This window comes from Heptranchias perlo, chromosome 7 (assembly GCF_035084215.1).
Source record: "Heptranchias perlo isolate sHepPer1 chromosome 7, sHepPer1.hap1, whole genome shotgun sequence".
Taxonomy (NCBI): domain Eukaryota; kingdom Metazoa; phylum Chordata; class Chondrichthyes; order Hexanchiformes; family Hexanchidae; genus Heptranchias; species Heptranchias perlo.
The window spans coordinates 58,620,369-58,632,759 of NC_090331.1; the positions used below are offsets into that span (position 1 = coordinate 58,620,369).

A 12,391-nucleotide genomic window follows, 5' to 3' on the forward strand; every position below is an offset into this window, starting at 1 on the left:
TTATTTGCATTTGTCAAGACACACTTCTATTACATAAACTCCAGATCTTTTTTTCCCTGTCATACAAACTGTATAAAAAATAATTTTCGGAAATTGGGTTTAAGGCTGAAAAATGTCACACGTAACTTTTTAAATCTTGGCAAAAAGTTTGAATTAATTGTGCATTGTGCATCAATCTTTCGGGACTGTGGAACTGCGAGTGGATATTTCTTGGAGACTATAATTTGTAACACTGAGTTTTCTTTCTGCCCATGTAATGACTCAGCGCGGAGACTGAACCTTATCTTCTGGATGACGATCGGGGCGGAGGAGTTGCCGGCCTGGGAAGCTTCGTTACAGGGAGTGTTTACAGAAAAAAAAGCGGAAGCGGAAGTACTCCAATAAGTTGGACAAGTTTAGGCAGTTGGATTGTGAATTTCTCACTAAAGACGGTGCGAGGCTCGGCCCGATGTGGTAGGAAGTGCGCATTTTCCGTGTATTTTTCTTTAGTTGGCAGCGAAAGGAATGTGTGTGAAGCTGGAGGAGATACCGCGGTGAAAGAGCCGCTAGGACTGTACTGACAGGGGCACTTACAGATCACAAAGAGGGAGAGAGTGAGTGAGGGGGAGGGAAAGAGAGAGAGTGAGTGAGGGGGAGGGAAAGAGAGAGAGAGTGTGTGAGTGAGGGAGAGAGAGAGTGAGGGGGGAGAGAGTGAGTGAGTGAGGGGGAGTGAGAGAGAGAGAGAGAGAGTGAGTGAGGGGGGGGAGAGAGAGTGAGTGAGGGGGGGGGAGAGAGAGTGAGTGAGGGGGGGGAGAGAGAGTGAGTGAGGGGGGGGAGAGAGAGTGAGTGAGGGGGGGAGAGAGAGTGAGTGAGGGGGGGGAGAGAGAGTGAGTGAGGGGGGGGAGAGAGAGTGAGTGAGGGGGGGGAGAGAGAGTGAGTGAGGGGGGGAGAGAGAGTGAGTGAGGGGGGGAGAGAGAGTGAGTGAGGGGGGGGGAGAGAGTGAGTGAGGGGGGGGGAGAGTGAGTGAGGGGGGGGGAGAGAGTGAGTGAGGGGGGGGGAGAGAGTGAGTGAGGGGGGGGAGAGTGAGTGAGGGGGGGGAAGAGTGAGTGAGGGGGGGGAAGAGTGAGTGAGGGGGGGGAAGAGTGAGTGAGGGGGAGAGAGAGTGAGTGAGGGGGGGAAGAGTGAGTGAGGGGGAGAGAGAGTGAGTGAGGGGGAGAGAGAGTGAGTGAGGGGGGGAGAGAGAGTGAGTGAGGGGGGGGGGGAGAGAGTGAGTGAGGGGGGGGGGAGAGAGTGAGTGAGGGGGGGGGGAGAGAGTGAGTGAGGGGGGGGGAGAGAGTGAGTGAGGGGGGGGGGAGAGAGTGAGTGAGGGGGGGGGAGAGAGTGAGTGAGGGGGGGGGAGAGAGTGAGTGAGGGGGGGGAGAGAGTGAGTGAGGGGGGGGGAGAGAGTGAGTGAGGGGGGGGGAGAGAGTGAGTGAGGGGGGGGGAGAGAGTGAGTGAGGGGGGGGGAGAGAGTGAGTGAGGGGGGGGGAGAGAGTGAGTGAGGGGGGGGGAGAGAGTGAGTGAGGGGGGGGAGAGAGTGAGTGAGGGGGGGGAGAGAGTGAGTGAGGGGGGGGGGAGAGAGTGAGTGAGGGGGGGGGGAGAGAGTGGGGGGGGGGGAGAGAGGAGGGGAGTGAGGGGGGGGGAAGAGAGTGAGGGGGGAGAGAGTGAGTGTGAGTGAGTGGGGAGTGAGTGAGTGAGGGGGAGGGAAGAGAGAGTGAATATGTGAGTGAGTGGGAAGAGAGAGTGACTATGTGAGTGAGTGGGGAGTGAGTGAGTGAGGGGGAGGGAAGAGAGAGTGAATATGTGAGGGGGAGGGAGTGGGCGAGCGAGGGGGAGGGAGGGGGCGAGCGAGGGGGAGGGAGGGGGCGAGCGAGGGGGAGGGAGGGGGCGAGCGAGGGGGAGGGAGGGGGCGAGCGAGGGGGAGGGAGGGGGCGAGCGAGGGGGAGGGAGGGGGCGAGCGAGGGGGAGGGAGTGGGCGAGCGAGGGGGAGGGAGTGGGCGAGCGAGGGAGCGAGGGGGAGAGGGGGAGGGAGCGAGGGAGCGAGGGGGAGAGGGGGAGAGGGGGAGGGAGCGAGGGGGAGGGGGAGAGGGGGAGGGAGAGTGGGGGAGGGGGGAGAGAGAGAGAGGGGGGGACGGAGGGGGAGTGAGTGAGGGGGGAGACAGACAGACAGAGAGAGAGAGAATGTGAGTGAATGAGTGAGGGCGGAGAGGAAGTTGGAAGAACTGAGAAGAAGTGGAAATGACAGACGGGTAGAGTGAGAGAAAACAGGAGAGATGAAGAACTGGGAAGGGAAAGTGGGAAAAAAACCTGGGAAGCAGAGGCCAGGAAGGTGGAGAGAAAATTGGGGAAGATAACTGGGAAGAAAGTTGAGAGAAAACTGGGAGGGGGAGGGAAGTACAATGAGAGTCAGGTTACGGTATCTTAGTGGTTATGTTACTGGACTAGTAATCCAGAGACCTGGACTAATAATCCGGAGTCATGAGTTCAAATCCCACCACAGCAGCTGGGGAATTTAAATTCAATGAATTGATTAAAAAAAAAACTAGTATCAGTAATGGTGGCCATGAAACTACCGGATTGTCGTAAAAACCCATCTGGTTCACTAATGTCCTTTAGTGAAGGAAACCTGCCGTCCTTACCTGGCCTATATGTGACTCCAGACTCTCAGCAATGTGGTTGATTTTTAATTGCTCTCTGAAATGGCCTAGCAAGCCACTCAGTTGCGGTTCAAGAAGGCGGCTCACCACCACCTTCTCGAGGGCAATTCGGGATGGGCAATAAATGCCGGCCTCACCAGTGACGCCCACATCCCATGAATGAATATTAAAAAAAAATTGGCGAGTGTAGAAAGAGAAAACTGGTGGGGATGGGGAGAGAAAACTGGAGAGAGAAAGAAAGCTGGGGAGAAGTGCAAAGAGCACAGGATGGGGGAACACATGTAAACTTGGGTGGTGAGGGAGAGGGCAAGGAAGTGATGGAGGGAAGGTAGTAGGGGAGGGACAGGACTGGAGTAGGGGGCAAGAAATTAAATTGCACGAGCAGATGAAGGAAGGAACAGATCGATTGAAAGTGTGTTTTATTCTTGTTTTGGGAGAGTGACCTCCTTGTGCCAGTCTTCCCTTTTACATTTAGTATCAGGAACTTCTCAGTGCAAGGCCAGCTTCACTATTACATAGAGCTCCAGAGTGCAAATGTGTGAACTGAATCTCCATGTTCACTTTGCTTGAACAGGAGGGTCTCAATTTGTAGACTAGTGTTTTAGTGGTACCAGAAGGCTTTCAGTTCCCTGTGGATCTGGCTATTGATTCTTGGGACCATAGCCATCTGTAGTGACCTGGAGTCCTGTATTGTAAAAGTGCATAGTCATAGGAGGGCAGAGGGGAAAGATAGTCTTGTGTTCACTGTGCACAAAGGAAACAAGTAAGTAGTTTCACTCTGGAGTTTGAAAATTTCAGTGTAGTTTTCAAACCACATATCAAAACTGTGCAGAAAAGTTTTGCTGAACTTTAGAAATTTTTATACCAAACCTTTGTTATCTTGACCTTATTGCACTGAATTTCAAGCTTTTACTCTTCACTAGTGGTTTTAAACAAAAATAATCAGAATGTAAACATTTGTATTGGTGAGGATCATGTGGAGAAGCTGGGAAGTGGTATATTAATAAAACTATATTATACCAAATTGTTGTGGTCTGAAAATTCTGGAATAAAGTGATTTATTCAACTTGTTGGGACAAATGCTGAGCTTATTTGGGCACTACTTGAGGCTTTAATCAGGTATGCCTTCAAATGTGTTTGATGTAAGTTGAGATGGTTTATCAACTGAGTAGCCCGAGGATAATTTTGAGTTTAAGTGTTTGTCAACAGGAAGTGAACATGTTCCTAACTTCACATCAATGTAGTTTCAAAATCACAATCTTGGTCTATAATCTCTGCAATACTCTGGTTTTATGGGCTAATATTCTGAAATAGGGATATATGGCCAGAAGTATGATGCAATAAATATTTCCATAGGTGGAACTGACAAGTCACAAGCAGGTTAATGTAAATATTGAGGATTTGGGGTTTTCAAAGCTCAGGAACAGAATCTGAGTATGACGCAGGTTATGTCAAGAGACTTCAAGGCAGTAGTCTTGCTGTGTTTCAACTTCATACCAGTCGCAGTCCAAGATCAATGTGTACGAAGCTAACTATTTAAACTTAATTTTGAAAAGCATTCTTGGAACTTTTTAAAGTTTGATTGGATGGAACAATTAGTTGCCTTTAAACATTAAAACATGTCAGCCCTGGGATACCAATGAGTGGAGCTCTGCATATTTGTTTAAATACACATGCAGAGCTCTTGCATAAGCACAGAACGGTGTGAGTGGGCCAATATAACTCGGTGCTGTCTCCTGGAAGCACTCTCGGGCCAAATACTAGTGTCAAACTGCTACCTGAAGTATTACTGCAGCATGTAAGTCACCAATGGTTAAAACCAGCTTTCTCTGTTGATCATATCTCACTGTTGCCATGCTTTTTTGTACTTACTTTTGTTTCTAGTTTGTTTTGTAACATAAGATCAAGTGAAACTATTTTGTAATTTACTGATGTTTTACCCACTGAAATAAAAATCTAGTTTCCACTGGTATTCCTCCATCCATTTTAGAATTAGAGAAATCACTTTGGAAGGCACATTGGATACAATATATAATCATCAAGGAAAGGTTAGAATGAACTTTTTTATGCAAAGGGTTATCAAGATTTGGAATACTTTACCTCAACTGGTTATTGAAGCTAAGTCAAGCACTATTTAAGAAGGAATTGGATAAACAGTTAAAGATTATTATTAATGGAAATAGGGTTAAACTAGATAAAAGAGCTACTACTGACACTGACCAAATGGCCTCCTTGCATACTGACGTTCTGTGATGTTAATAAGTGGAACTGATAAAAAGTAGCTCAAGTTATCAGGTAATTTATTAGTTCGATAAGTATCCTGTGGAATGATATCCTTTGGAGACCATGCTGTGAATGAAAAACCCAAGTGTTCACTTTTGTGGCATGGGACATAACTCTTTCTAGTTTGGGAGCTTCATGTGAAGGAGAGTAGCAGAGTATCTCTGATGCTCCAATGACGCCTCTATCCATTATTCATTGGGAGTGCTGTAGTCTTGGTAGTAGAGCAAGAAGATTCCTTGCGTGGTAAGGTACATGAGAATGGTCCACGGGAAACATTGATTTAGTCTTGTGGTCGCATGTTCAGAAATAGAATTCAGTTATTCCAGGTAAAAGTACTTTGTAGCAAGTCTAAAAGCCTTAGCTTTGTTTAAATAGAGATTGTATCTTGTGGGTCCTTATATTAGGTAAGTAGTTTTATAATGAAAGTGTGATGTACATTTTATAGGACTACATTGATTCATGGATTGTGGAGTCATTGTGGTAATGTCACTGATTTGTTTTTCCATGCAGTGCTCCAGATGGCATCTCCATGAAATATGAGTAATATAAAGTATATTAATGAATAAGAGACTGAGGCGTTAATACATTAACGTGCTTGTGAAAACTGCATTGTATGTGTTTAGTATTAGTCTGTTCACTGAGGCTTTTCCACCTATTATTCCATTCATTTTAAAATGTCCCAACCTTGCAGTCTTGTGTAGCAATAAAAGTTGCAATGACAAAATGGCAGCATTAAGCACTTTCAACTTATTTTTCTCCTTTGATTAGAAAGTTACTTTTTTTTTGTTAGAAAATATCTTATTAAACTGAAAACATAGAAATGTTATAAATCATAATATGTCAGCTTCAGCTCTGAGGTGAAAATATATCTGCTTGTGAGATTGGTTCCAAGCTATTGTTTGCCTTTAGACGTATTAATATCTTGCACTGCTGGAAAAAAGGCATCATTTGTTTGTTTGTGCCATACTATAATTTCACTTTAAATGATTGTAATCAGGGTAGTTTTTAATAATACCTGATCTGACTTTTGTAGATGTGAATTTGCAAGCTAGGAGTTTGAAAAAACATCCTTAAGAATGAACAATTGTTTGACTCTTGTTCCGGGAAATAATAATTTAGATCATTTTATTGCATTTGTGCTTCAAAACCAGACAGGTTTAATTTTGAAATAAATAAAATATTTTAGAAAGTATTAATATGACGTATTCAGACTCCTCTGTGTTTATTCTCAAATAGTTAGGGATATAAATCTGAAGCAACAACCTGGATAATATAGCACCTTTTCATAGGAATCAAGTTGCACTGCCTAAACTTATGGAAAAAAAAAGAAACATTTTTATTCAAATTATGCTACCAATTATTTCCAAACTAGATGCATAGTATCTTGAATGGAGAGGCTCCTTCGTCATCTTTCTTCCCCCTCAAGAATTTTTTCTTCCTGTTCCCTTAACTCCTTCCTGCCCAAATGGAAACATGCTTGAACTAATTGTAGCTCCTGAAATGAGGGGCAGAAAGAGCTCCAGAATATGCAATAAAAGGTCACTTGTTGGTAAATCAGCACTTTCAGATTTCTTATTCCAGGAAGGAATGGTGAGGTGTGACTCATTTTCCATTCTCCTTTTTTGTGCACTGGAGCATCCCACTGAAAACTATTTTTCATATCATTTACATCAGATATGTGAAGAAAATGTTCCATTAAACATTCCGGTAATGTGAGTAATTCCAAGTGCATAGCTTGTACTTTTGGTTAAAATAGCTTTCAGAGTGAGTGACTGCAGCTACTTGAAGTATAAATCCTTTAATATGTGTCTGTGACTTTCAATTAATCTGTCGGGTTTGAAATTGAGTTTTATTCCCTTTTATCTTTGCTGAATAGAACTTGTTGGGTATCCATGTTAATTCTTAAAGCTAGTTGCAAAGACCAGTGTTAAAATTTCTGGTTCCATATTTTGCATAAACATTTGCAGTTTAATTCTTTTTGTAGTTTTTTTTATAATGGCCTAATGCGACACGATGAACTCCAGCTTATTTTTATTTCAGTAGATCTGTAACTTCAGTAGTGTCAACATGTAACTCAGAGGACTAACTTTTCTTTACAGAGAATACTATGTACAAGAAACACTGAGAACCTCGCCACATCTCTCAGTTCAGTTCACAGAGGAGTATAATGCCTATTTTGTTAGACGACCAGTTCAGATCACGAGATATTTAGTATTGCATTCTTTAACAAGGTTGAACAATGTAGCTTGTTGGATTGATCAATGCAACGTCAGCAAAATTTCAGGTCCTATGTCTTACATAAATGATACTTTGTGCAACTTGCATTTTTTTAATGTTTAGAATTTAGAAACAAATTCCTGGTCATGCTTTTTTTTATATTTTGAAGAATTTTGCAGTTTGCTGCCTTTTCAGTCTTACAGAACAGTTAGTGAATGTTGATACAGACAGAGCTGTGCAAGAAGAGGTTCAATACCTTGAAAAGGTGACTGCACAGTGTATAAGACAGAGGATGAAAAAGAGCTCTTTTTAAAAAAAAACTGATCACATCAGAATGGAGGGACATCTTCATTTTTGAGGGAAATAAGATACAATCAACTGATTCCTTTGATTCTGGTAAGTTAATTTACAATACATGTAAAATATGCCACACAGATCTGTATCCAGTGAGTTAACATAGCAATTTCTTAAGGAACTGTAATGTTCGTTGTCTGCCTATATTTGCATTCTATAAATTTTAAACCTGAAAATATTGTCAATGTCAAAGCCATTTAAAAATGTCACATTTAATTTCTATTGGTATCTTCACAAATATTATGCCGCTCCCAAACCTAGAAGAGGACTCTGTGGCAGCTCAGGGACCATAATTTGATGGTTTCAGTGCAAACAAGTGTGGATCACAACTGGACCCAGCTGAGGTACAGGGAAGAAGTCCCTTCCATAAGGCTCCTTTCTTAAAAGGTCCAGGACATATGAGAGGAGTTCTCAGAGAACAGGGACACAGTGGTTAGGAGTTCAAAGCTCCAGGATGCTAAGGATTTGGGCACTGAAAGTGTGAACATTACAGTGCTCTACTGTAACTACACTATGTGTAAGTCAGGGCATGCTGGACAGTCTGGACACAATGAGGCAAACAAATTGGTTCAATATTCAGTCTACTGATTATATTGGTGCTGAACCAGCCAGCTGTCCAGGGATGTTGATTGGTAGAATTGAGCAGAATGCCTTCGGTGCTAGTTTTGTTTTAAACTGAGGTTATGAAGATTCTTTTCATGGTTTTTGTTTTAAATACTTGTCCTATTAAGTTATGTTTTTAATATTCAGTGGTCATTTGCTGTGTTTCTTTCCTTTCCTGTCTCACCATTTAAATAATGCTGACTTCTATAGTTTTGGAGGTTTATAAATGTTAGTGTTGTGGCCTGATTGAGTTTGCACTGTTATTTTCTATACTTATGCAAGTCTCCAGTGCATCCATCAATATATCTTGTGGCATTCCACTTTCTGCTATGGGTTTTTATTTTGTATTTGTATGCAGTTTTGTTCGATATGCATGTATTGTTCTGTCTGCCTTTCTTTTCCCCCCATGCATATTTTTTAAGTGCCTCGTTTTTATATGAGAAAACTCTTAGTAGCATCTGCTGTAGCTGCCAAAAAGAAGTCCAGTTCAAAAATGCTAATCCACAACAGAGTCATGCAGATGATTTGGGAAGTTGTAATTTCCTTCTGGTTCTTGTAACTAATTTCCATCTACATATTGTACAATGAATTAACAGATTGATGATACTTACCATCCAATCCCTTTGGCTTGGTGCCTCTCGACGTGAGTGTTGTATGCAGATGAATTGTTTTGGATTTCTGCCTCATTATTGTGTTTTGTGATAGGGAAATTCTGTCAGAACATTTCAACTCACTTCCTTCATCTTCAGCCTCTGACTGACATTTCGACAAAACTAGTTCTGAGTTAGTAAGTTTCACTGAAACCCAATCAAAAGCTGAAGAAGACTTAAGGGAGTGAATTCAAATGTCCTGCAAGAATTTTTAGGTGGAAATGAAATGGGAATTCCACTTAATCCTGGGTAATGCAATGTACCAAGATATATTCATTTTCAATAAATAGTTGCTCAAATAAATGAGTGTTTCAGTAAAATCATAAACATGTCATATTTGTCTGTTTGAAATATGGGTGTACAGTAAAGGCTGCTGAGCCATCTTTAATTTTATATATCTTGAGTGCTCCTGTTAGAATGACTAATAAAAGAAAAGGATAAACGGTTAATTTTTTTTGTGTGGCTCAGTGGGTAAATATACTGCATGGTGTAGCACTGAGTCATACAGAAGCCAGAGAGATGTTTGGTTCAATTGCTGGTCTTTGCTAAGTTAGTCACTCTCAACCAGGAAAGCAGTCAGAGCGTCACAATTAAGCTGAGAATCCTTGGGGTGACGAGCAGCAAGAAAAAGCACACTCGGGAAGGGGAGGGGGCTGCGGCTGTTCTTTCTCTTGATTGCTATTCAGTGAGCCCTGCTGGGTGTGTATGGATGTTGGGTGAGGACAGGGTCAGACTTGGCTGTAAGGGCCTCCACAGTTGATTGGTACACGGATACTCACTGTCTAGGCTAATGGCTGAAGTATAACCACTTGGGTGAGGTATCGAAGGACTGCTGCTACCTGTAGAACTATATCTTGCAATTAATTTTACGTTTAGCATGGGGGAAATGTAGAAATTTTATTCCGGTGATTTTTTTTGTGCTCATGAATGTGAGGGTGTCGTTGTTGGGGAATTGGGTGCGTTCGTAACCCACTGTCAGAATTCTCTATAGGTGTTACACAAGCAATGCAGAGTGAAATTCTGTGTTGTTTAAAAATGGGCTTTAACCATTTACTTTAGGAAAGCACTTCCTTCTGCACCAGTGTAAATTTTTCCATGTTCTTTAGCCAGTGAATTTCTAATTTGTACTAGATTATGGACAGGGTTGTTCTGTTCTGTCAGGGTTGGGCCCATACCCAAGGTTAAAATTGGCCAAGCTTGTTTCACATAGAACGCTCACAAAGAGACTCTGGGTTGGATTTGATCCCGGGCTTCTGAGTTTGAAGCATAGCTAGTGTGTTAATTCTTGTGCCACTCAGTTTTCTTCACTTATAACTTTAAAAAAAATTCACAATTGAACTATGGTTAACAATACTGGATTTCATGTTTATCTTAAAATGAAATATGTCAAAGGTCAAGTTGGTTTTTCAAAGAAAAACATTTTGGATTGCCTTGGGCAGTCAGATCTGTAGTTTATTTCCATTGCTTGTTGCATAATGGATTATACTGCGCAGAATTCAGCTTCTAAACTTGAAGATTGCTGTGTAAGTAACATCAACTTATTCTTTATGGTAAGTTGTGTGTTAGATAATATTTTCCAGCTTTGTGCGATGTGAATCAAGCAAAATAAAGTACTTGGGTATTTTACCTGGGGTACAGTAGAAGTTTCATGTTTATGTACGTTGTACTAATAAAGTGAAGATTAGATGAAGCAACAGAAAGAGGGAAGTGCCTTTTGTCTGTGGCAGAGTTAGACATGTAGCAGTGGGGTGTGTACTGACTTGAATAAAAGGGCTGGAACAGCAAGATTTAGCATTAAGGTTTCTTGGCAGTGAAATTCCACTTCATCAGGAATATAAATTGTGGAGTATTTTCCCTGGAAACTTTAAATGGTGGAAATAGATGACTTGTTACGATGCTTTCCCTTTGTGTACGGTTAATAATGGCTCAGATGCTTGGAAATTTTAGTAGACTCTCAAACTGATGTAAGGAGTTTCTTTTCAAAGGAGAATATTTAAGTTAGCGCTCAGCCATTTTTGTGTTCAATATCCTTTCAGTAAGGTAAAACCAGTGAATGTTCCCCAGCTGTGTCATGTTTACCCAAAATGTCCTTGTGCACATTTTTAGTTGTTTGGATGAAATGCCAGATGGTTGTGCTGAATTAAATGTTAATGTTTCCTAATAACTTGACCAATCATTGAAAGTTTGCACCAAATGTAACAGTAAATGCAATTATTCTGTGGATGGGTAATTTGAAACTATGTAGCCTGGCTTGCTATATTTAATGCCTCCAACAAATGGAAAAGTGTTGATTTTTATACAATGGTTAATAAGTGAGTAGATGTTACTGCATTACATCTTATAGAAAATAGACTCAGTTAAAGGAAGTTAAAATGAACAATACACAAATAGAGAATTAATCTTACTCTCCATGGATTTGAAATTTTTCTTCTCATCAAACAAACTCTGCATAATTTATGGAGGCAAGTGAGTTGTGATGGAAACATTTTAGTGTTCTAGTAATTAAATGGACTCTTAGTATTTTTATGGTGGTGATTATGGATATAAGGCCATTAGAGATTGGCTGCCACCTTGAAATACTCCAAGTACTGTCTCAAATATTCAACTGAGCAACGAGCTGCAAAACTGGTCTAACATTTTCGCACTGACGTGATTTGAATTTTTCTTTTATATTCATAAAATGCTATTTACCACTGTATGGAAATAAATCCTAACATTAACACTTCCAATTCTATATGATGGATAATGGAGCCAATAGGCCAGGCAGATGTTTCAGGGACAGATTCCTTGCACGCTGGAGTGAATTAGAAATGCAAACTTGAACAGTGCATACAATGTGCTTGTATGTGTGTCTGTCTACATGAATGTGTCCGGAGCAGTGGTTTATGCAAAATTAAACCATTTCGGTTTCTGGTTACAAAATTCACTAGCACGAAGCATGGATTATGTTGGGTAGTTGTGGCACAAGAAGTTCCATTTGTGTAGTCATTAATCCCCTATGTAAGCTCCATTTTTAGAAATTAAATGTGTTTAACTTTTTTTCCCCAAAATTTATTTTTGAATTTTTGCTTTTACTTAGTTTTTCTGCTTGTATTGGTGCAGACTTATTGGTGTGGATTTATGGAGGGGCTGAGCAATAATGCACATGATGATATTCCATGAAGTGACAAAGTGTTCCTTTTTTAATAAATGAAGTATAATGTGCTTGGAACATGTTGGGAATGTGTGCTTGACACAAAATAAATCTGTCTTCATTTTTCTCCTCTTGCTTGCTGGCATTTGGTTCTGCTGATGCTGAGGAATGGTTTGCTAATGCTGAAAGCTCTCGGAGACCTCATTCAAGTGGCCATTCCTCATAAATGAATCCAGACTGAGTGCTGGCAGGCTATTGAACAGTGGGGACTGTCCCTGCGAAGCCCAGTCTTGTCATGGCATCCCCATGTGTATTTTGTAACAGTTGTTAAGTGGGAACCTGCTTAATTTTTTTTCACATGGCACCGTGGCTGAGATCTGATTGGGAATCTGCTCAAGTTTGGAACCTTCCTGGTGGGACTGCTCCACATTTACTCTGGACAGTATATTTACCAAATAGACCACTGGAGAAGCTTC

The 12,391-nt window shown here is 41.6% G+C and overlaps 1 protein-coding gene across 2 annotated transcripts in view; it reads left to right on the top strand.

The window, feature by feature from the left end:
* Nucleotides 1-350: 350 nt before the first annotated feature.
* itprid2 (ITPR interacting domain containing 2) overlaps nucleotides 351-12,391 on the top strand; it is a 145,417-nt gene continuing 133,376 nt past the window's right edge. Inside the window, exon 1 of one of the 2 annotated variants that reach the window (XM_067987672.1) lies at nucleotides 351-453. The gene's annotated coding sequence lies outside the window, so the exon portion shown is untranslated. Of the gene's footprint in view, nucleotides 461-12,391 lie in introns of both variants that reach the window. The other variant, XM_067987673.1, reaches the window with a different exon arrangement.